The 23,400-nt window shown below is 41.1% G+C and overlaps 1 protein-coding gene across 1 annotated transcript in view; it reads left to right on the forward strand.

Annotated features, from left to right (window-relative positions):
- Positions 1-23,400, forward strand: part of TLN2 (talin 2) — a 442,622-nt gene that overhangs the window by 169,314 nt on the left and 249,908 nt on the right. The window contains exon 3 of the mRNA XM_061157289.1: positions 1,806-1,870. The gene's annotated coding sequence lies outside the window, so the exon portion shown is untranslated. The remainder of the gene's footprint in view (positions 1-1,805; positions 1,871-23,400) is intronic.

The following is a 23,400-nucleotide window of genomic DNA, read 5'->3' on the forward strand; positions in this document are numbered from 1 at the left end:
ATATCATGGCTCTTTTTGTATCAATAAATATCATCAATAAATACATGTTTACTTGACATCTCCTATTTGTAAACCTTTAGGATACTTACTCTCTCTACCTTCAGTGATTATAAACATGTTATGTGTATCCAGCTTTCTGCTTTCACAATAATCTATTTTGAGTAGATTCTTAGAGAAAGATTGTTAGATCAAAGGGTGTGCCATTTTACATGCTGACATAATTGCCAAAGTGGCTACATCATGAGCTGTGGCCATAACAACAGCTCCTGTCAGTCTTGGACATCATCACCAACCTGACAGATAAAAAGAGCTCGGTTTTCTGAAGTTGTATTTTCCCATTGTTCGTATAATTGAGTATCTCTTCATGCATTTGTTACCATTCACTGTTCTATTTCTTCTCATGGGAAGTTTATTAATTTGCTTCATCCATTTTGAGCTGGGGTATTAATTTCTTTACTGACTTTTGAAGAAGTTTTTTTTTTTAATACGGACCATTTTTAAAGACTTTATTGAATTTGTTACAATACTGCTGCTGTTTTTATGTTTTGGTTTTTTAGCCTTGAGGCATGGGGGATCTTAGCTCCCTGACTAGGGATTGAACCCACACTCCATGTATTGGAAGGCGAAATCCTAACCACTGGACTGCCAGGGAAGTCTCTCGTTACTGGCTTTTAAGACATTTTCCTGTAAGGATAGCGACCTTTCATATAGCTCTTGTATGAATATTTTACTTAGTTTCTTATTTTACCCAAAGTATCTAAGTTTGTTTGTTTGTTGTCTTTCTTTTTTACTTGTTTTTGCCTTTCCTGTATTTGAGATTTAAAAAAAAAAAATGTTGCCAGCCAAATGTCTCAGTCGTTGTGTTTTACATTTTGATGTCATGTTTACAAAGGGCCTTTCTATCTTAATATAAAACTATTCATCTGTATATTTTTCTAGTACTCATTTGATTCTATTTTGAATTTATTCTCTTTAAATAGAGAGAGAGACGTGCTAGATTTTTCTCTCCTCCCATACAGCCAGCCAACATCTTTTATTAACTAGTCTCACATACCTACCCAGACTAGATTACATGCACTTGGTCTATTTCATATGAAACTTGGTTCTGTGGCTGCATGTTTATTGTTTGATTGTTTCATATATATGTTCTCACTCTGGCCATTGTTTAACTATTAACAACATTAACTGTTTAATGTTTAATGCTGGCCCATTTTATTGGCCATAATCTATGATCAATTATGGTTCTTCTGTCTTTCAAATTGGGTTTGCATGGATAAGGTGCTAAATGCTCAGTTATCAGTGCCTCAGAGAACTGGGAGTGAGATGGGAACAGTGGAAGCAAGGCGGGACTGCTTCACAGACAGGTTTCAGGAGCTACAGAGGAAAAAAGTGAATAAGACAAGAGCTCATGGATGCTGATTTTAAAAACAACCAGTGCAGTGCCTGTGATTTTTGCTTTAAATATAGGTGAGGGCAGGAAGGATAATGTATATATTTGATCTTTGTTTAAATCTAGAGCCATTAAACATTCCCATCACAGGGAAGAAAATAATGTGTTTTGCTTCTTTGCCAACTGAAATGTAATGTTGGTCTCTGAAATAAGTGCCTTGGGACCTCGATTCCCTGTTGGTCAAGAAAATTCCCAGCCCATGTGTTGCAGCGGAAATTCATTGTTTCCTGAGTTATTTCCTTTCGCACTTAGTGTGGGGGAAATGACCAAATGTATAGATTGAGATTTTTTTTTTTTTTTGAAAACTGATGTCTATAACATTAGTTGATTCTGATGGTTTTCATAACTGTTTTAGGTATTGCTGCTGAAGGATTCTCAGATGCTTCAGGGAAATCGACTTCACATAAACTGAGAATTTAGGTGAGTCTGTTAAAAAAAAGTATTTTATTTTCAACAGGTCACCTTCCTGCACTGATAAAATTTTACAGAGCATTAAAACATTGTTGCTTCATATTGTCTTGTTTGATTTTTCTTTTTACCACGGTTCTGTGAGATAGGAGTGTAGCTGCCTGGTCTTATTACCTCCACTGCTATGTGATTTTTTTCCATCTGCTAGTTTGATGGGGGCATGGTAGAGCTTGGGAAAAGGGGTTAGTAGCTGGTTTTTTACCTTATTGTGTGGATTCTCACTCACTCAAAATTTGCCGTATAATTTTGGAGATAGAGAGGGAAATACTGGATGAGAAGTTAATGTAGAAATTTCAGCAGTGTTTTTTTTTTTTCTTAATTGGAGGATGCTTTGCAGTATTGTGTTGGTTTCTGCCATACATCAGCATGAATCAGCCAGAGGTATACATGTGTCCCCTCCCAAACTCCCCTTCCATCTCCCTCCCCACTCCACCCCTCTAGGTTGTCACAGAGCACTGGGTTGAATTTCCTGTGTCACATGGCAAATTTCCCCCTGCTATCTATTTTATATACGGGAATGTATATGTTTCCATGCTATTCTCTCAATTAGCCCCACACTGTCCTTCCCTTACCGTGTCCACAGTTCTGTTCTCTAGGTCTGTGTCTCCATGGATACAGAGATTGTGGTACATTATACAATGGAATATTACTCAGCTATAAAAAAAAAAATGTATTTGTGTCAGTCCTAACAAGGTGGATGAACCTAGGGCCTATTATACAGAGTGAAGTAAGTCAGAAAGAAAAAGTCAAATATTGTATATTAACTCATAGATATGGTATCTAAAAAGATACCCTTTTTCCAATAATGATGGACCTATTTTCAGTAATCTTTGTGCTGAAACAGTTTGGTGGTTCCTGGAGCCCTCCAGTGATGGGACACAATTGCTATAGTGTGAGATGAAGTAAACGTTGGTTACGGATTATTGGTTTTCCTCATTTGGTTGTACTTGTTGTGCCTACCTGCTCCCAAATAGTGTGTATGAAATGCCCTGGGCAGGGACAAAAGGCGGTCTTCTGCAGGTCTTGGCTGTGACTCAGTTAAAGTCTGACAGGTTAAAAAGGACTGGTTTCTGCTCCAAAACCATATCATGGTATAACAGATATATTAGTTCTTGACCAGCTGTGCAACTCTAGACGGGTTAATCTCTGCTAGGCTCCAAATCCTTATCTGTAAAATGTAGAGGCTGGCCCAGCCTCATAATTCCCACACTTTTAGATTTTGTGGAAGAGGAAAACAAAAAATGAAGACCTATTTTTACTAGATTTTTCAGGCTGTGCTTAAAGGAAGTTGGTAATTGTTTAAGCTGGATAGTACATGAGTGTTCTCTATTTATATGCTAATATATTTATTTTGTATTTACAATTTTTCATAAAGATTTTTCGAAAATAGCATCTGCTAATATCATTTCATGAAAGAAGAAATATTTTAATACTGAAAAAGTAGGTGTGTCATGAGTTTGACTTTTGATTGTGTTTAGCATTATGACAAAGCTCTTTATTTCCTTCTTCTTGTTTCTCTGGTGACCACTGACCATTAAACATCAACTAGCGCAGGCCTGGGGATTGATTTCTGGGAAATATTAGGGTGCATGACTGATAAGAGCTCTTCTACCTCTAAAACTGTGTCATTCCTTTAAAGTGGGAAAGAAATATACTCTAGTTATATACATTGGCTATTTTCAGAAAGTACTGTGACAGCTGGCATGGTTGACTTCTCCGACAAGAAGTCAGAGGTGAAAAGACAAGGGATTGTTCTGCCGGGGAACTTAAGTGAAAATGGCTCGTCCATGTGAGCATTAAATTTAGCTGTGAGCCACCTTGCAGTCAGTGGAAAAATGAAGATGTGACAGTGTGTTGAGTTGTCTGATAAAAGTGTACAGAATCCTTGTTTCACACCACTGTGGGCAGCCTCTGGACACGTGATGTTTGATGGATAAGTGTCTGCCTGCAGTGTAGGGATACGAGAGCTAGGGGTGAGAAGGACTGAATATCTAACTGGACACAGTTGCAAATGCCAAGTGTGAGGAATGCAAGGCTGGGAAGGGGTCAAGGACGTGGTCAAGAGTTAGGAGCTGAGGGCAGTGGGACCAGACGTATACAGGACAGGAAGGAGTAAAGGAGCCATCCTGCCCTGAGATCTTCTGGGTATCTTGACATGGATGTTGTCTTTTGAGGATGTGCAGACAGCTCTAGGTGGGCCAGTCTCAGTGAAGGGCCTGGGCATAGTGGACAGGAAACACATCAGATATACCATTGTTGTTCGGTCGCTCAGTTGTGTCCAACTCTCTGCGACCCCATGGACTGTAGCATGCCAGGCTTCCCTGTCCTTCACCATCTCCTGGAGCTTGCTCAAAGTCATGTCCATTGAGTCGGTGATGCCTTCCAACCATCTCATCCTCTGTCACCCCCTTCCCCTTCTGTCTTCAGTCTTTCCCAGCATCAGATACGTGGCTTTCCCATCCATTTTAGATCCAAAAACAGTGTACCAGGTGTGTTCTTATGCCTCGGGTGTGTAGAGAATGGAAGAGTATGGTTCTTGCTTACCTCTCCTTGGAGATGTGGGGATGTGTTGGAGGGGTGAGATGGGTGGAGGGCATAGGCAATAATGGATTGAATTATGAGGACAGTGAAATAGTGTGAGGGAGGAGCTAATATTTAAGATGATTAACTATTAGTTAATAGTTAATGAGCTAATAGTTAATAATTAGCTAATAGTTAACATGGTTCAAGATGCTGCATGCCTAACCCTGATTGCTTCAGGAATGCTGTGTTGTTAACTATGGTCTTTGTTGATTGCAACATGGTGATGCAGTCCTTTTAAACTCCCCCCACCCCCCACCCCACCCCAGTGATGTTTGGCTTTCTTGTGTTTTAACATTCCTAGTTCCTAGTTTCTGGGAAACTTAAATGAAATCTGACAGACTTATCTGGTTGTTTCCCCTTCTGTCAGCCTAACACTTGGTTTACTGCCTGATTTGTATGCTTCAGTTGGGTTGCTTCCACCCCAGGGATATTTATTTTACTTCCCACCCTACCCCCCCTTTTTTAAAGGGAAAAGCTGTATCAAACAATGATGACAATAACAGAAACACTTACCTTAAATGTATAGGAATAAGAGAGATGATCTGAAATGTTGACGTTTCTGGAAGTGTCTGAAGTTATGAATAAATGCTGGAGGCACTTTTATTTTGACATAAATGAGAGGAAGTAGAATTGTAGGGATCTGGGCCAGTCCTACTCTGAATAAAATTTAAAAAATGAGCAATGTTATCAATCAGTCATGTTGTGAGCCTCTCAGAAGGCAAGGCCATGCTGGGTGAGATGTTGTAGCGATGAGCTATTAAATGTGAGACAGCCATGCTTCACAAGAATAAACACGATGCTTTAAAGCATTGCAAGCAAGTGAGAGAGATGAGAGAGATTGATGGAGAGTAGATGGAGGGGAGCATATGATAAATGATTTGTTTAGTGTTTAACTTAATGACTCATGGTATATTCCAGATTTGAGAATAGATGCAATAATCTGAACTTATCTCCATGTTCCCTGCAGGCTAGTAAGGAAAAATATTTTAAAACTGATTTTAAATGAAAAACATTGTTTTTGGCTCTTGGGGAATTTTTAGTTCCCAGTGCTGTTTAGGAGAGGATTGAATCTGTAAAATTCAAGGCAGGATCTACATAGCTATTTGTTACTCTGTATCAGTCACTTAAATGGCTATGTCAGAAAAGATAAGTTGTTCCTGTGCTTGCTTTTCTTCATTAAAAATGTGATCTGTTATGCACTTCTGTCTTCCTGCCATCTCCATTAGTTGGTTTCCCGAGGTGACTCTGTTTGTCGACTATAGGCATTGCCCCTTGCCACCCGCTGTGGGCTCCCAGAGTGGCTGGGAGTCCTAATTAGCATTATCTCCTTGATCAGGATTTCCAGACTTGTGCTGGGGTCCTTCCTCTGCTGTCTGTATTTGCTACATGTTGCAGAACAACAACAGTAACCATTTCCAGATTGTTTTTCATAATTAAATTTAATCCATGGATGTTGTAGAATATGCTGTCTCTTAAGCTTTTTGGCTAATTATGCTCGTCAGTTAATTTCTTTCAAAATTCAAAAGCCTTCCTGGAGAACTTGAGATTTGAGCCTTTGCTGTCTAAGAATTGATTCTATTTCATGGACTCCAAGTCTCTGAATACTTGTGCCTATTGAACATGTATCTTGAAAATGACTCTCTTGTTTTTTTTTAGCTGTGAAGCCCCATATTCTGACAATCTAAAATGACCATCAAAGCCTTTCTATTCTGTTTACAACAAACCAGAATTGGACAGCTTTCCAGAACTGTAAAATGCCTACTGCACTTGTAGATTTTAAACATGACTTCGCTAAGATTAAAATAAAGTAAACACAGCATAAAGCCAGCTGCAGTCTTCTCAACACACCACTGTCAGGCCTGGTAGAAGTTGAGAAGAATCCTCCTGCTGTGGTCTAAACAATGGTCTTATAGAGGATCTTTCATTAAAAAAAGAAAAAAAAATTAAGTCAAAGTAATACATGCAAATGGCTAAAAACAGAAAATGCTACAGAAAAGCTTCTCATGGAAAAGAACAAGTATCTCTCCTTCTCTCTTCCTTCACTTACCAGCTTTACTTCTTAGAAGTAATCACTCTCCACTGTCCCCGCCACCCCCACCCCCATGGGTCATTTTTCCTGCTTGTTCGGTGATTTCCACATATATAAATATTATGTTTGCAGCACCATTTCTCCCTTCATCAGTTTTAAAAAGCAGTTTTTTGGTATCTTGTGATGGCTGTTTAGCTCTTTCTGACCTTCCCACCTCCCTTCCTTCTATGGCTGATTCATGCTTTGAACCCTCCCTCTATGCCCTTGGATGACATGTGCAGCCTCTTCCAGTCTTAGAGGCACTATTTCTGTGTCCTAGAGTCACTAGTTCTTGTCTACCACCCTCCCCCACTCAACCTGTCCATTTTGGGCAGCTATACTTTGAATTTTATATTCTCAGGTATAATAGAATAATTATATTCTATTCTTTCATCCCTGGAAAGGTTTCCATGAGTTACCTATAACTCGATTCCGAATGTTAAAACCAAGAAACAGCCTTTCACTCTATCATAATTAGGTAGCTGCTGTCCCCATGGCAGTTCGATTATGTGGTGGTCATATCTCTTTCTCTCTGAGCCTGATATCCTCACACCTAGGCCCTGCAATGGAGCACATGTGAGTGGATCCTCCCGTGCACACAGCCCCAACGGTCTTGAATACAGCCTTGAGTCTTTTCCTAGTCTCTGCCTTCTCATCCCTGCTGGGAACCCACTTTATTTTTGGAGGTCTCAGTGGCACAGGCTTTAGCAAGAACTGATTTCTGGGTGTGCTACCTGCCTGTGAGCTAGTGCTGATGGCCAGGAGAAGTTTTTGATGTTGTTGTTGTTTCTACTGTTGGAAAAGTAGTTTCAGGCTCTGGTGTCTATGAAGGGGCAGTAGCCTGGTCTTTGATATTGTTGTTGTTTAAACACTAAGTCATGTCCGACTCTTTTGCGATCCCATGGACTGTAGCTCACCAGGCTTCTCTGTCCGTGAGATTTTCCAGGCAAGAATACTGGAGTGCGTTGCCATTTCCTCTCCAGGGGATCTTCCTGAACCAGGGATTGAAACCACATCTTCTGTCTAGGCAGGCAGATTCTTCACCACTGAGTCACCAGTGAAGCCCAATTGATCTTTGACCTTAATCACCATCTAATGAGGACCTGATGTGTTAGGCACCTCAGTACTATAGGCCCGGTGTCTATGGAAATCTTCACACCAGCCCCATGAAACAGATGTTACCCTTGACATTTTGTATACTGTGAAGTTGAGAATCTCAATGAGAGATATCTAAGATCTCCACTGGGAAGTGCTTCTTAGATTCTGGCACAGGCTGGGGGCATGGTGGCAGCTGTAGTTTGATAGATTAGAAAAGACTTCTGTCTTTTGCATGCTTTCTTCAACAAACCTCTATCTTCCCCCCCAAAATTCCTGCTGCTCTAGGAGAATCAGCTCTGTTTTAGTTCCCATCTTCAACCTTGTGGCTGCACTGTGTGATCAGGGACTCCTTATACAGAATGACTGGAAATTGGAAAGTACTTACCTACTTAATGTCCCTTTTGTGAATTCAAAGGGATAAAGAGGGCTTTATACTCTTTGTCATGCTCGTGAACTGGAAAGGTGCTTTATCAACGGTGGTTATTGATCTAAGGGTTTTCTTAGACCTTATCTGTGTGTGAGTTAGGTGCATTTGATTATCTTTTTTGAAAGTATTTATTTGAAAGTATTTATTCATTATTTATTTGGCTGTGCTGTGTCTTAGTGGCAGCATATGGTATCTTTAGTTGCACATGGGATCTAGTTTCCCTGACTAGAGATTGAACTTGCGCCCCCTGCATTGAGAGCATGGAGCCTTAGCCACTGGACCACCAGGGGAGTTCTCTGATTATCTTAATATGAGGTGTGTTTTGGTAGTTATTTTAGAAAGATTGGAGAGACAATCAAGTTGTACTTTGAACACACTTTACTTTCTCTCGTGAATGCACTGGTCGGAGTAAATCGTCTGGCTTAACTCTATTTACTGAGTTACTGTTATGACAGTGACCAGATGGATGGCTGTTGGGTCCACACAGTGTTGGCCTTCTCCCTCTCTGGGATGCTTGCCTTACTTACTAAATAGACCCCAGGTGGAGCTTTAATAGTGGAACCAGCAGTCTCTCCACTGTCTACCATGGAGCCGGTCATCTGCTTTCTGTGTCATAGCCCATTGAGGTGTCAGTGGCTGCGGATGGAGTTCCTCTTTGTCTCCTCTGCTAGTTCAAGGTGGTGGCATTAACATGGGCTCCTCAGTGCAAATAATGCTTATTCTCCAAACATCTTGACCTATTTTGTGTATGTTCCCGAAATAAGCATGAAAGAGATGTCTTTAGAACAATGGCTGGGCATGGCAACTGTCTTCAGTGTTCTTGCCTGGAAAATCCCATGGACAGAGGAACCTGGTGGGCTACAGTCCTTAGGGTCGCAAAGAGTTGGACATGACTGAACGACTTAGCATGCATGCATGCTTGTTTATTTCTAGAGGAATTATCTGAGTTTAGTGAAATTGAGACTGAATGAATAGAGAGGGGTCAATATTTCCCTTGTTGAAGTGGTGATCAGAGGTGAATTCTCACATTTCAATTAGATAATGATTAGTCCAAGATGACCTTACCATCATCTTGCAAAGATAAATTCTGACTTGGCAATTTGTTATTTATCTATCAATTGATGGGTTGTCAGGGTAGGAAAGTGTGCTAAATGAACAGAGTTGTAATACATATGAGACAATTTTGGTTCCATTGTATGAAGATCATTGATCTTCATTTTATATTCAAGTGATATTTGGGCAAAAGTGATTTGGGGGAGAAGTCTCCTAGGATAATTTAAATCTTGGTTAAGATTTTATCCCATGCCTAGAAACATAGCTTCTAGAAGACTGGGATAGAACCCAACCCTTGAGCAAGAGAGGGAAGTAAGTGACATTTAAGAAGTCTTTTTTATTAGTCTTTTATTACCTGATCCTAAACATTCCCCAAGTACGTTTTATAGTCTTCCGTTTATTTACCTCTAAGGAGTGAAGAATGACTCGATCTCCGCTGCAGGAGAGCTTTTGGCTTAGGCATCTGGGTCACACAGGATTCTTGGTTCCTTTTTCTGTCCCACTGGAGAGTGTAACACAGGCCTGTTGGATAAGCTGTGTGGAGCAAGGCCCTCGTCCTCTCTGGTGGCCGCTGTTCACAGAAACTCGGATTTAGAGGAGGCACAGTCAATGCTCTGAGTTAGGAAGGACAGAAATAAGAATTGGCCCTGGAGCACGCAATGACAGTGTCGTGTTTGGTCTGCAAGTTTCCAGGAAGAAAGAAGTTCCAGGAAGAGTGCAGAGGCATCAGTGACAAATGTGCAGGAAAGAGTCAGTTCAGAGAAAGAAGTGGCTATTTCTTGTAGGCTAGAACAGCCTTCCAAGAGAAAGGAGAATTTATTTCTGGCTTAATTGTTGTAAGTTTTGCTGTACATAGTGGAAAAGACTATAAATCCTGATAGGTTAAACAAGATAGAAGTTTATTTTCTCTTACCTAGGATGATCATCTGAGGTGGGCCAGGCAGCTCACAGAGCTTGGGTTCCTTCCAGGATGAGGAAAATTTGATACCTTACTTGGAAAGGCGAACATCTGTATCCAGGACTTAGGCAAAAATCCTTTATAGACAAATTTGCCCTAGAATATCCCTTAGGCAGATGCCACCTTAGATGTCAGAATTCTAACGCCCACTCAGTCCAATGCACTTCTCCCAGCACTGAAACAGCTTGCAGCTAAGCAGTTGGCTCCAGTGTGTAAGGGCTGTGTCGTAAACAATACGTTTACTTTCAGCATCCCAGTAGGACCCCAAGAGGCATTTAGAAACTGGACAAACCTGGGGAACTATAAATTCTTACGTCCCTCTGCTGGTCGTTCTGGGGCTTATGTGCTCTGTGAGGACTGGGAATGAAATTGCCTGCCAGATTGATTTATTCATACCTCTGTATTATGGAGACTTTCAAACATATCCAAAAGTTAAGAGAATTGTATGGTGAGCTACATGCCCATCACTCAGGTTCAATGATGATTAATTCTTAGCTGGTCTTATATCATGCATAACTTCCTGTCTCCCACCAGTTACATGGAGGCATTGCTTTGCTATTTAATTTTTTCCTCTGTCAGTATTTCATTATATGTCCCTAATCGATAAGACTTAAAAACATATCTATGAAACCTTATCACACCAAAAACATAGAAATTACCAGTGCTTCCTTAATATCATTAAATATCAAATGAATGTTCAAATTTCTTCGACTGTCTTTTTTTAAAAATTTCTTTGAATCAGGATCCAAATAAGGCTTATACATTGCAACTGGGGGCTTCTCTGATGGTCCAGTAACTAAAACTCCTCACTACCAATGTAGGGGGTCCAGGTCCGACGCCTTGGTCAAGGAACTAGACCCCACATGCTGCAACGAAGACCCGGTGCAGCCAAATAAGTAAATAAATAAATATTTATTTTTAATAATTAAAAATTAAAACTTTTTAAATTTTAATAATTTTTAATAATTAAATTAATTAAAATTTGAAAATTTAATTTTTATTTTATTTATTTTTATTTATTTTATTTATTTATTTTTATTTAGTTAATTAATTTATTATTTATTTATATTAATTTAATTAATAAATTAATTATTAAATTTTAATAATCTTTAATAATTAAAAAATTAAAAATATTTATTTAAAAAATACATTGCAGTTGATTGACATGTTTCTATTCCCCTTTTAATCTACAGGTTACCCTTCCATCTTTCCCACCCTTGTGATTTATTGGAGAACCTAGGCTGTTTATCCCTGACAGCCGAGATTCTCCACCTGAGATGATCTCTCTTTTCATTGCCTAGAGACAATTCTTATTGTGACCGCTCAGAGGTGCTACTGACATCTAGTGGGAAGAGGCCAAGGATGCTGCTAAATAACCCACACACAGCCCCTGTACACAGACAGCCCCTCACAACAAAGGATTGTGTGGCCCCAAACGTCAATAGTGCTGAGGTTGAGAAACTGTATTGTAGGAATTTTCATCATTGATTCCCCATAGTGCCATTTAACATGTTCCTCTGTTCCTTGTGTTTGCTGTCATTTGTTCACTGAATCTCGAGTTTTGGTCCGCTTCATATATAGACTTTTGTTTTATTTGGCAAGACTATATCATAGGCAGGCTGTGTATTTTCATTAAGAAATAGATAGTAAATGGTGGTCTTATTTTGTGATAACTGTTGATCATTGATGACTATTACCTATGTCTTTTAATTCATTAGTGATTGCAAAATAGTGATATGCCAATTCTGTCATTCCTTCCCTGTTTATAAATGAGAATACTTATGTAAAAAGAAATTCAGGGAGTTCCGTGGGGGTCCACTAGTTGGAACTCAGTGCTTTCACTGCCGGGGCCCAGATTCAATTCCTGATCAGGGAACTAAGATCCTGCAAGCAGTGTGGTGTGGCCGAAAAAATAGAAAGGAAGGAAGAAAGACATTTAATCACAGCTGTTTGTTTACCCTGAGATTCACATAGAAATGTCAGGATAAATGCTTTATACTTTGTTGAAAAAGCAATGAGTTCTCTTTTGTAGCATTATCTAAAAGTTAACATTGAGGGGTTTTTTTTTTTTTTTTCTGGCAGTTTTTTTTCTTTTTCTTTTTTTTTCAGTGTAAATGTTACTGATGTCTTTTAGTTTAATATTCTTATTGATACTCAAATTGTCCCATATTTGACCAGTGGAAACTAATGATCTAGTCATTTTGGCATAATTTGTGTTTTTGTGTCCTTTCTTGCATGACAAAATGTTATTGGTTTTTCTTATCCATTTTGTACCCCAAACTTGGATCCACTAATTCTCTAAAAAACCCTGGTTCTTTTGAGTATTTAGAAGGTACAGTGTAGAAACTAGGAATATTAATTACTACTGGATTTATTGTTATTCCTGGATCCTCTCAGTGAACTGAACTAGGGAATAGGTACTGATGAATGTGTGTCTGAGTGTATGTGTACATACACAGAGATAAAACTCATTATTAATTAATACTAATACTTCTGAGTGCAATTCAGATATACAGGGTTTTTACCTAGCTTTATCAACTTTGTATTTTTCATTCACCCAGATTTGTTTCACTAATGTTGTTATATTTTTTCGTCTGCTTTATATCATGCTATGTGCACAATAGAGTATTTTAAAGACATTTGGAATAGTTCTTCTCTGTCATTATACCACCAACTGGATATATAGTTAGGTTCATTGCTTTCTTCCTTTCTTTTTTTTTTTTTTTTGCTTTTAGGAAATTCTTTTCTTCAGTTTCAGTTTAAATAATTTTGCACAACATGGTCAAGGTTTGCATGTCTCATCCGTAACATAAGGTGTATATGATCAGAAGCGTTTGATTTTGCAAACACCCCTTTTCCATCCTGGGTTTCCCAGACGGTGCTAGTGATAAAGAACCCTCCAGCCAGTTCAGGAGACATAAGAGACAAGGGTTCAATCCTGGGCTGGGAAGATCCCCTGGAGGAGGGCATGGCAACCCACTTCAGTATTCTTGCCTGGAGAATCGTTTGGACAGAGAAGCCTGGCGGGCTACAGTCTATAGGGTTGCACAAAGTCGGACACAACTGAGCAACTGAGCACACATGCATTTCCATCCTGTTTCCCTCCCTCCCCCTTATGTAGCAATTGAAAAAGATAGGACTTCTCCTTGTACCTTTGAAAAAAAAAATCTCAGCAAATGGTTGTATGTTTTCATATTAACATTTATATCTTACCCCTTTCTTCGGCAAATAGTAGTATGCTGTGTACACTTCCCTTCACCTTGCTTTTTTTCATTTACTCTCTCCTGGCTCTCGTTCTGTTGTGGTCATGGTGGTGTAATGTAGTGGTCATAGTGATGAAGTTCACCCCTTGGCACAGCTGTTCCACCCTCCTTGTGTGAATTGCCTTGACCTTATTCACCCTGCCCAATTGGTGGACATTGGGATATTTTTCTTCTTTTACTACTGTAAATAGTGCTATGGAGAATACCTTCGGGCACTTTAAAAATGACTTTTCTTTTTTAACCTCATGGAATATAAATCTGCATGATCTCACTTTTTATGGAGAAAGAGAAGGTGTTGGGGGAATTCCCTAGTGGTCCAGGGAAAGCCCAACAGGACTTGGTGCTTTCTCTGCCCTGTCCCAGGTTTAGTCCCTGGTCAAGGAACTATTAATAAGATCCTATAGTCAAGTGGCAAAATAAATAAATAAAAACAATAAGAGCAATCATAATAAATTTTAGAAAAAAACTTAAAAGCCATTGGAATTGAGTGGAGCTTTGGAGAAGGCAAGGAAGGAAAAGGCATTCTGTTGGGGACAAATGGAGAAGGGCATTTCAGTGAAGTAGATGTTATGTCTTCAAATAAAAGAAAACATGGCTTAGGAAGGTTGGTTAGATCCAAGTTTCCATGTCCTGCACTGCCAGGCCAAGAGCTATGGATGCTACACCCCAAGCTAGGAGTTGGCAATCATTTACCGTAAAGGACTAGCCTGTAAATATTTTAAGTTACCAACCCTCTTGTAACTACTCAACTCTGCTGCTGGAATGCAAAATCAGCCATAGACAATTCATAAATAAATGAGTGTTTCAATAAAACTAGATTTATGGACACTGAAATTTGTTTCACAATTTTCACATGTCATGAAGTTTAATTCTTCTTTTAATTTTTTTCAACCATTCAAAAATGTAAAAACCATTCTTTGTTTGTGGGCCGTAGTTTGCAGACCTTTGCTCTCGGTGTTGGGGAGCCAGAGGAAGTTCTCCAACACAGCAGAACCTATTGGAAAGGATTGTTGATAATGGGCTTATAGAGGGCTTCGTCAGAGGGAAGAAACTCAAGTCTGAGAGGCTATAGATGGTCAAGTGTGGATGTAGTTGATAAGTGGCTACGAGAGTAGAAGTGAATTTCTTCTTTATAAACTGAGATTGGAGAATTACTGGGATGAGTGGATGCATTATGTTATTTGGAAAGCATTACATTATTTGATATGAAATCATATTTACTGTTTAAAGCTGTGCTCTCTAATTTGCCACAGGTTATACAACAAGAGAGCCAAACCCATCTTCCCATATTATGTGGACTTGGGCAAAATTGCCTCATTCTTTGCCTCTTCATCCTCCAGCCACCCTCACCCCCCACCAAAAAACTGAGCCCAGTTCATTGTGGAACCTTTTGTATCAGCTGTCCTGTACATCTTGTTTCCTATGACATTTGTAGGCTAACCGTTGAAAACACAGTATTTTGTTTGTGGGAGGAAAATCAAAGATGATGTAAATGAAAAATGCATTTTCATATAATGGAAATTATTAGAGCAGCTTTTAAAATGTCACTGCAGATTAATGCAGACAAGAAGGAGCTGAATATATTAGAAAGTAGGTCAAGTTATCTCATGTTTATGAATGAGGTGAATTACAGTGTAGGTTTAGGTTTATAAAATGGGGTGATACAATGGTGTATAAGCATTACCCTGGCCCAAATGATATTGTACCAAAATATAATGAAAATAGATTGAGTTTGTTTCTTTATCCTTTGTGGTTAGGTATTTTATACCTAATATTTTGCAAATTTAATAAAGTAGTAGAAGTGATGAGCTTCTTCTTATTGCTCACATTTCCTGTATTAGACACAGAATCTCCTCCAGGGAGTTAGAGCTGAAGTAGGTTTAATCCTGGAGGCGAGTGCTTCCAGGATCCTTGGAAGGTTTGGAGGAGTGAGTTCTAGGCTAAGCCCCCAGCATACACCCACCCCACCTTAAGAATCCTCATCTGCTGCCAGAACCTGGAAAGCTGCCCTGGCTGCTGCTGTGGGAAGGTCTTTAGTGAGGAACCCAGTAAGTACGGGATGAGCAGTAGATCCTCAAGTGGATGGCTGGCTCCTGCTCTGTGCCTCCTGTGAAAAGCAATGGCTTCTAAAGAGAGAAGAACTTATGATTGCCAGGGAAGGTGCGGGAGAAGGGACAGTCAGGGAGTTTGGGATAGACATGAACACACTGCTATATTTAAAGTGGATAACCAGCAAGGACCTACAGTACAGCACAGGGAATTCTGCTCAGTGTTATGTGGCAGCATGCATGGGAGGGGAGTCTGGGGGAGAATGGATCCATATATATGGCTGGCTGAGTCCCTTGGCTGTCCACCTGAAACTACCATAACATTGTTAATCGGTTATACCCCAGTACTCTATGTGAGAGTTGGACCATAGAAAAGGCTGAGCACTGAAGAACTGATGCTTTTGAACTGTGATGTTGGAGAAGACTCTTGAGAGTCCCTTGGACTGCAAGGAGATCAAACCAGTCCATCCTAAAGGAAATCAACCCCGAATATTCATTGGAAGGACTGATGCTGAAGCTCCAATATTTTGACCACCTGATGCAAAGAACTGACTGATTTGAAAAGACCCTGATGCTGGGAAAGACTGAAGACAGGAGGAGAAGGGGACGACAGAGGACGAGACGGTTGGATGGCATCACCGACTGAATGGACATGAGTTTGAGAAAACTCTGGGAGATGGTGAAGGACAGGGAAGCCTGCTGTGCTGCAGCCACATGAGATCACAAAGAGTTGGACACTACTGAGCGACTGAGCAACAACAACCCCAATATAAAATAAAAAGTTTTAAAAGAAGAGGCTTCTCAGGATGCACACACGTTCTGCCTCTTTTCACGGTGCCTTAGTTCCAAAGGGAAGTCACCCGTGAAGCTGTCTCATTGGCGGAGTCTATGGGCCATTGGGCGCCACAGGGGCAAGAGAGCCTGGGCGTCATGTTAGCTTTGCAGCCTCTCTGTACAAGTGAGCCCATCACTGTATGTGCCACAGTTCCAAACTGCAGGAAATGCCTCCTCAGATATATGTGCCACCACCGCTAGGTGTAAAAGGACAGCATGTCTGATTTTCCCTTCCTTGGCTACATGTGGTCTCTTTGGATAGACTTGCATAGTGGTCACAGTAACTGGTGTTACTAGTGTTGCCCCAGTGTTCCTAGCTGTTAGCAGTAGTATAAGTAATGTTGCTGGTGACTGATAAAACGTAGGCAACATCTGCCATGTCATAAAGATCTTCTTTTAGCTTGAAATTATTAATATTTTGAGTAATATTAAGAAAGGAACACCTATCATTCCACAGGGAGAAGTTCAGTGATGGTGGAATCCAGGCTTAGAGGACAGTATTTCATTTTCCCCGTGAAGGATGGTAAATTAAAGTATTGTCCTGGTCATCCATTACTTTAGCATTGGTTGTTCTAACCTGAACATCAGACCAGTGAAGCAGGATGATTTTTCACCATGCTTTGGCTGGCTAGCTTCCTCACTACCAGATTCTTCTGTGAGTGTTTGAAGCTGACACTCCCTTTCTTCGTCTTGGTGAGAAGAGTCATTTATAAGGGAGTAACTAGACATGGTACTTCAAAAAGAAGGTCATATTTGGAAGTTGCACAGGTTTCGGTTCAGGTCTTTATTTCACCATTTGCCTGCTTTACAAATTGGGTGGAATTGACCTTTCTGCTGCTGTGAAGAGTGGAATTAATAGTATCCTCCCCACAACGTTTGTTGTAAGATACTCTTCAGCACAGACATGGCCCACAGCCAGCCCTCTGGTGGGCCGCAGCTGTTGGTGTGGTGGCATCACCAGCGCCAGCAGGGCCTGAAGGGTCCTCAGTCTTTTCATCTCCTGATTTTCTCACCTGTGGTCCTGGGTCCCACGAATGTTGCTTCCTTTTTGTGCTTATGGGCCTTCTCCTGCCCTTCAAGTGTTCTTAGACTCTACTTAGACTGTCTTTTCTCTCAGGGAAGGATCTCTGTGAATGGTTAGTAGGCATCAGAGCCATCCTGGGGTCACTGGAAGTCACGATAGCTTTTTATTTGTCATCTAGACATCAAGGGCTCCTTCTGAGGCTGGAAAGGCTGGTGGCAACCCCCCACCCGCACCCCACCCCTTAATTAGATTACTGATTCCATTTCAATTATGGTTTTTAGCTAAACTTGCCTTAATTCCATTGCATTTGTTTTCTTTTTCTTGACTCCATGTTTCCTTTGACTCCCAGTATTACCTAAATTAAAGTGGGTGACCCTAGCTGGGACCATATTATTGATAGCCTCTAATTTTAGAAAAGCCTCTAGAATGGCCAGATTTTTGTGAAGTTTTAGGGTAAAGATGCTGCTGCTGCTGCTAAGTCACTTCAGTCGTGTCCGACTCTGTGTGACCCCATCCCTGGGATTCTCCAGGCAAGAACACTGGAGTGGGTTGCCATTTCCTTCTCCAATGAATAAAAGTGGAAAGTGAAAGTGAAGTCACTCAGTCATGTCTGACTCTTCGCAACCCCATGGACTGCAGCCTACCAGGCTCCTCCGTCCATGGGATTTTCCAGGCAAGAGTACTGGAGTGGGGTGCCATTGCCTTCTCCGAGGGTAAAGATAAGAAATAATACATGAAAGATCATTCCATACCATTGTATGTCATGTGAGTTTCTATAAATGTTCCTCATTTGGTTTTTGGTTGTCATTTGGTCTTTCTTTCTTAGTTTATTTGACCTCCATGTGGAGCAGACCTGACTTTCCCTGGCCCTTGGTTGTGTGTGTGTGTGTGTGTGTGTGTGTGTGTGTGTGTATCTGGGTCTGTCTGTCTGTCCCTGGGCAAGCCCACTGCCCCACTATATTTGAGTTTACTATCAGTACACCATGGGCAGTGTGCCCCACACCTTAAATAAAGTGGCATCAAGTCCTAGTGTGGCATGTGATAGAGGGAACCACTTTGTACTTGATTGTAAGCAACTGTGTTTCCCTTCTTCCACTTTAATATCTAACCTCAAGGGCCTTGACCTTGAAACTGCTAATTACTTTGTGCAGACCCTCTCTGACATTTTGAAGCATTTGCCAGGGGTTTTAGTCACATGCTTAATACTTCTGTACATCTGAAGATTTGAGTCTGTGTTAGATAATAGGTCAGTCTATTGTCCCCTCATCTAAGTGATGCATTCGTTCATTCAGTAAGCACTCATTGACTGTCTACAGAGTACTCAGCATTCTGCTGGTTGCTGGGAGCAGGACTATTGGCAGGCTGAAGATGGAAAATGTAATATAATTGGTGCAGAGGATTTAAGATAGAGATGAAAAAGATATCTTCAGTGTCTAGTAAGGTGTTTAGATGTTTCTTAAAGACAGGGGAAATCCACTAAAGGGTTTAAGGTGAGTGGGATCTTTAGGATGTGGAGTATGTGTTCAGGGGCAGTAAGAACAGAAGTGAGGAGCCCAGTTGGGATGATTTTGCACTAATTTGGGCAGAAGGCAATTGTATTCTAGAGCTGGAGAAGAAGACAGAGTTGAGAGACACTTAGGAGCTGAAGTTTTCAGTCGTCAGGTGATTGGATGAGAGGGCAGAGGACAGGTGCCTGTCAGGGATGACTCTTTCACTTCTGACTTTGACAACTGGGTGGTTGCTGGTGCCACTGGCATATTGAATGCAGCACTTTCACAGCATCCTCTTTTAGGACTTGGAAAAGCTCAGCTGGAATTCCATCACCTCCATTAGCTTTGTTCATAGTGATGCTTCCGAAGGCCCACTTGACTTCGCACTCTATGATTTCTGGCTCTAGGTGAGTGATCATACCACTGTGGTTATCTGGGGTCATGAAGATCTTTTTTGTATAGTTCTTCTGTGTTCTTGCCACATCTTCTTAATATCTTCTGCTTCTGTTAGGTCCATACCATTTCTGTCCTTCATTGAGCCCATCTTTGCATGAAATGTTCCCTTGGTATCTCTGATTTCCTTGAAGAGATCTCTAGTCTTTCCCATTCTTTTGTTTTCCTCTGTTTCTTTGCATTGACCACTGAGGAAGGCTTTCTTATCTCTCCTTGCTATTCTTTGGAACTATGCATTCAGATGGGTATATTTTTCCTTTTCTCCTTTGCCTGTCACTTCTCTTCTTTTCTCAGCTATTTGTAAGGCCTCCTCAGACAACCATTTTGCCTTTTTGCATTCATTTTTCTTGGGGATGGTCTTGATCCCTGTCTCCTGCACAATGTCATGAACATCCGTCCATAGTTCTTCAGGCACTCTGTCTATCAGATCTAATCCCTTGAATTTGTTTCTCACTTCCACTGTATAATCGTAAGGGATTTGATTTAGGTCATACCTGAATGGTGTAGTGGTTTTCCCTACTTTCTTCAATTTAAGTCTGAATTTGGCAATAAGGAGTTCATGATCTGAGCCACAGTCAGCTCCCGGTCTTGTTTTTGATGACTGTATAGAGCTTCTCCATCTTCGGCTACAAAGAATATAATCAGCCTAATCTTGGTGTTGACCATCTGGTGATGTCCATGTAGAGTCATCTCATGTATTGTTGGAAGAGAGTGTCTGCTATGACCAGTCTGTTCTCTTGGCTAAACTCTGTTAGTCTTTGCCCTGCTACATTTTGTGCTCCAAGGCCTAACTTGCTCGTTACTCCAGGTATCTCTTGACTTCCTGCTTTTGCATTCCAGTCCCCTCTGATGAGAAGGACATGTTTTTTTGGTATTAGTTCTAGAAGGTCTTGTAGGTCATCTTAGAAGTGTTCAACTTCAGCTTCTTCAGCATTACTGGCTGGGGCATAGACTTGGATTACTGTGATATTGAATGGTTTGCCTTGGAAATGAACAGAGGTCATTCTGTCATTTTTGAGATTGCACCCAAGTACTGCATTTCAGACTCTTCTGTTGACTATGAGGGCTACTCCATTTCTTCTGAGGGACTCTTGCCCACAATAGTAGATATTATGGTCATCTGAATTAAATTCGCCCATTCCAGTCCATTTTAGTTCACTGATTCCTAAAATGTCAATGTTCACTCTTGCCATCTCCTGTTTGACCACTTTCAATGTACCTTGACTCATGGATCTAACATTCCAGCTGAGCTATTTCAAGTCCTAAAAGATGATGCTGTTAAAGTGCTGCACTCAATATGCCAGCAAATTTGGAAAACTCAGCAGTGGCCACAGGACTGAAAAAGGTCAGTTTTCATTCCAATCCTAAAGAAAAGCACTGCCAAAGAATGCTCAAACTACCACACAATTACACTCATCTCACACACTAGCAAAGTAATGCTCAATATTCTCCAAGCTAGGCTTCAAGAGTATGTGAACTGAGAACTTCCAGATGTTCAAGCTGGATTTAGAAAAGGCAGAGGAACCAGAGATCAAATTGCCAACATCCGTTGGATCATAGAAAAGGAAGAGAGTTCCAGAAAAACATCTACTTCTGCTTTATTGACTATGCCAAAGCCTTTGACTGTGTGGATCACAATAAATTGTGGAAAATGCTTAAAGAGATGAGCATACCAGACCACCTGGCCTGCATCTTGAGAAATCTGTATGCAGGCCAAGAAGCAACAGTTAGAACTGGACATGGAACAACAGACTGATTCCAAATGGGGAAAAGAGTATGTCAAGGCTGTATATGTCACCCTGTATTTAATGTATATGTAGAGTACATCATGCAAAATGCCAGGCTGAATGAAGCACAAGTTGGAATCAAGATTGCCAGGAGAAATATCAATAACCTCAGATATGCAGATGACACCACCCTTAAGGCAGAAAGCTTAGAGGAACCGAAGAGCTTCTTGATGAAAGTGAAAGAAGAGAGTGAAAAAGTTGGCTTAAAACTCAACATTCAGAAAACTAAGATCATGGCATCCAGCCCCATCACTTCATGGCAAATAGATGAGGGAACAGTGGAAACAGTGAGAGACTTTATATTTTGGGGCTCCAAAATCACTGAAGATGGTGTCTGCAGCCATGAAATTAAATTTGTTCCTTGGAAGAAAGCTATGACCAACCTAGACAGCATTTAAAAAGCAGAGACATTACTTTGCCAACAAAGGTCTGTCTAGTCAAAGCTATGGTTTTTCCAGTAGTTGGGTATGGATGTGAGAGTTGAATGATAAAGAGAGCTGAGTGCCAAAGAATTAATACTTTTGAACTATGATGTTGGAGAAGACTCTTGAGAGTCCGTTGCACTGCAAGGAGATCAAACCAGTCAATTGTAAAGGAAATCAGTTCTGAATATTCATTGGAAGGACTGATGCTGAAGCTGAACCTCCAATACTTTGGCCACCTGAGGTGAAGAACTGACTCATTGGTAAAGACCCTGATGCTGGGAAAGATTGAAAGCAGGAGGAGAAGGGGATGACAGAGAATGAGATGATTGGATGGCATGACCAACTTGATGGGTGTGAGTTTGAGCAAGCTCTGGGAGTTGGTGATGGATGGGGCGGCCTGGCGTGTTGCCGTCCATGGGGTCACAGAGTCGGACATGACTAAGCGACTGAACTGAACTGCTGTCTGTGAGATCAGAATCACAGGAAGGGGGGCGGGGGAGGGGTGATTTTTTGGTGATAGCTTAAATTTGATGTGGGGAAATGTGATGACATCATGGATCAGGAGAACACAGGTAGGCCTGGCCTCTCTCTCCACATCTGGTGATTTCAAGTCCTAGGAGCAGATAAGATGCACCAGGCAAAGGTATGGAAGAGGAGGAGGAGGTGGGGAAGAGGGACTAGGAGAGGACTCAAGGATCATGAGGTTTAGGCAAGGTAGAGAGCCTCCAGAGGAGACGGAGGGGGAGGAGGTCAGAGACGGGGAGGTCCGCTAGAGTGCCCACGGGTGTCCAGTGCTGTGCAGGGGGGCAGACTGGAAAGGGAAGCCCTATGTTATCAGCAGAGAAGAGACGTGAAAAGTGGCCAGAATGAGTTCCAGTGGAGTCCCGGGCAGAAACCAGAAGAAGATGAGCAGTTAGAGGTCTTTCAGTATACCCTGAGAACCCTTGCAGGAGCTGCATCTATTGGGGGAGGACAGAGGCAGTGTGGGAGCCCTGGAGGTTTGTGGGCTTGCAGTAGTGGGGCGGTGGGGGGGCAGTGTTTCCTTGCTTTAGAGGTGGAAGAAAAGTTAGTAGAGAGGAATGCTCATCTGGACTAGCTTCCTTTCCGCACTTACTGCTTTGGTATGCATCCTTTAAAAAAAACAAAAAAAAACTTTGTAATTTTTTAGAAACAATCACAAATTTAAAGAAATACTTGAAAGTGCAACACAAAGAATGGTTCCCCAAACCATCTGATTTTAAGTTGTTGACCTAATGCAGAGTCATCCCCGGTTACTTTTATTTGAGCAGGTGTTTCCTAGAAAAGGCCATCCTTGAACTAACCACAGTGCTGTCATCACAATTACTGCCATCTAATCCTCAGATGCCTTTCAAGTTGCACCACAAATTTCCCATTCATGTCCTTTATAGCAAGAGGACCAAAGGCAGAATCATTCATTGTGATTACTTGTCGCGTGTCTTTTGTGTGTCTTTTGTCTTCCTTAGTTTCAATGGTCCGTGAGTCTCTTCTGGAATTTCATGACTGTGACACGATTGCAGATGAAAAGACTGTTAGTTTGTAGCTTATCTTTCAATGTTATGGTCTTACCTCATGAATAAATTGAAGTTTTGCATCTTTGGTTAAGAATATCACAAGAATGATGCTGTTTGTTCTGTGTCCTGGCACTGGACTTCCCAGGTGGCTCAGCAGTAAAGAACCTGCCTGCCAATGCAGGAGATGTGGGAGACTCGAGTTCAATCCCTGGGTTGGGAAGATCCTGGAGAAGGGAATGGCAGCCCACTTCAGTATTCTTGCCTGGGAAATCCTATGAACAGAGGAGCCTGGTGGGCTACAGTTCATGGGGTCCAAAGGTTTGGACATGACTGAGCACACACACACGTGGTACACAATCTAGTTTTGTCCCATTACTGATGATATTCGTGTCATCACATGATTGAGGTTGTATCAGCTAGATTTTACTTCTGTAAAGGA

This window comes from Dama dama, chromosome 12, assembly GCF_033118175.1.
Source record: "Dama dama isolate Ldn47 chromosome 12, ASM3311817v1, whole genome shotgun sequence".
Lineage (NCBI taxonomy): Eukaryota > Metazoa > Chordata > Mammalia > Artiodactyla > Cervidae > Dama > Dama dama.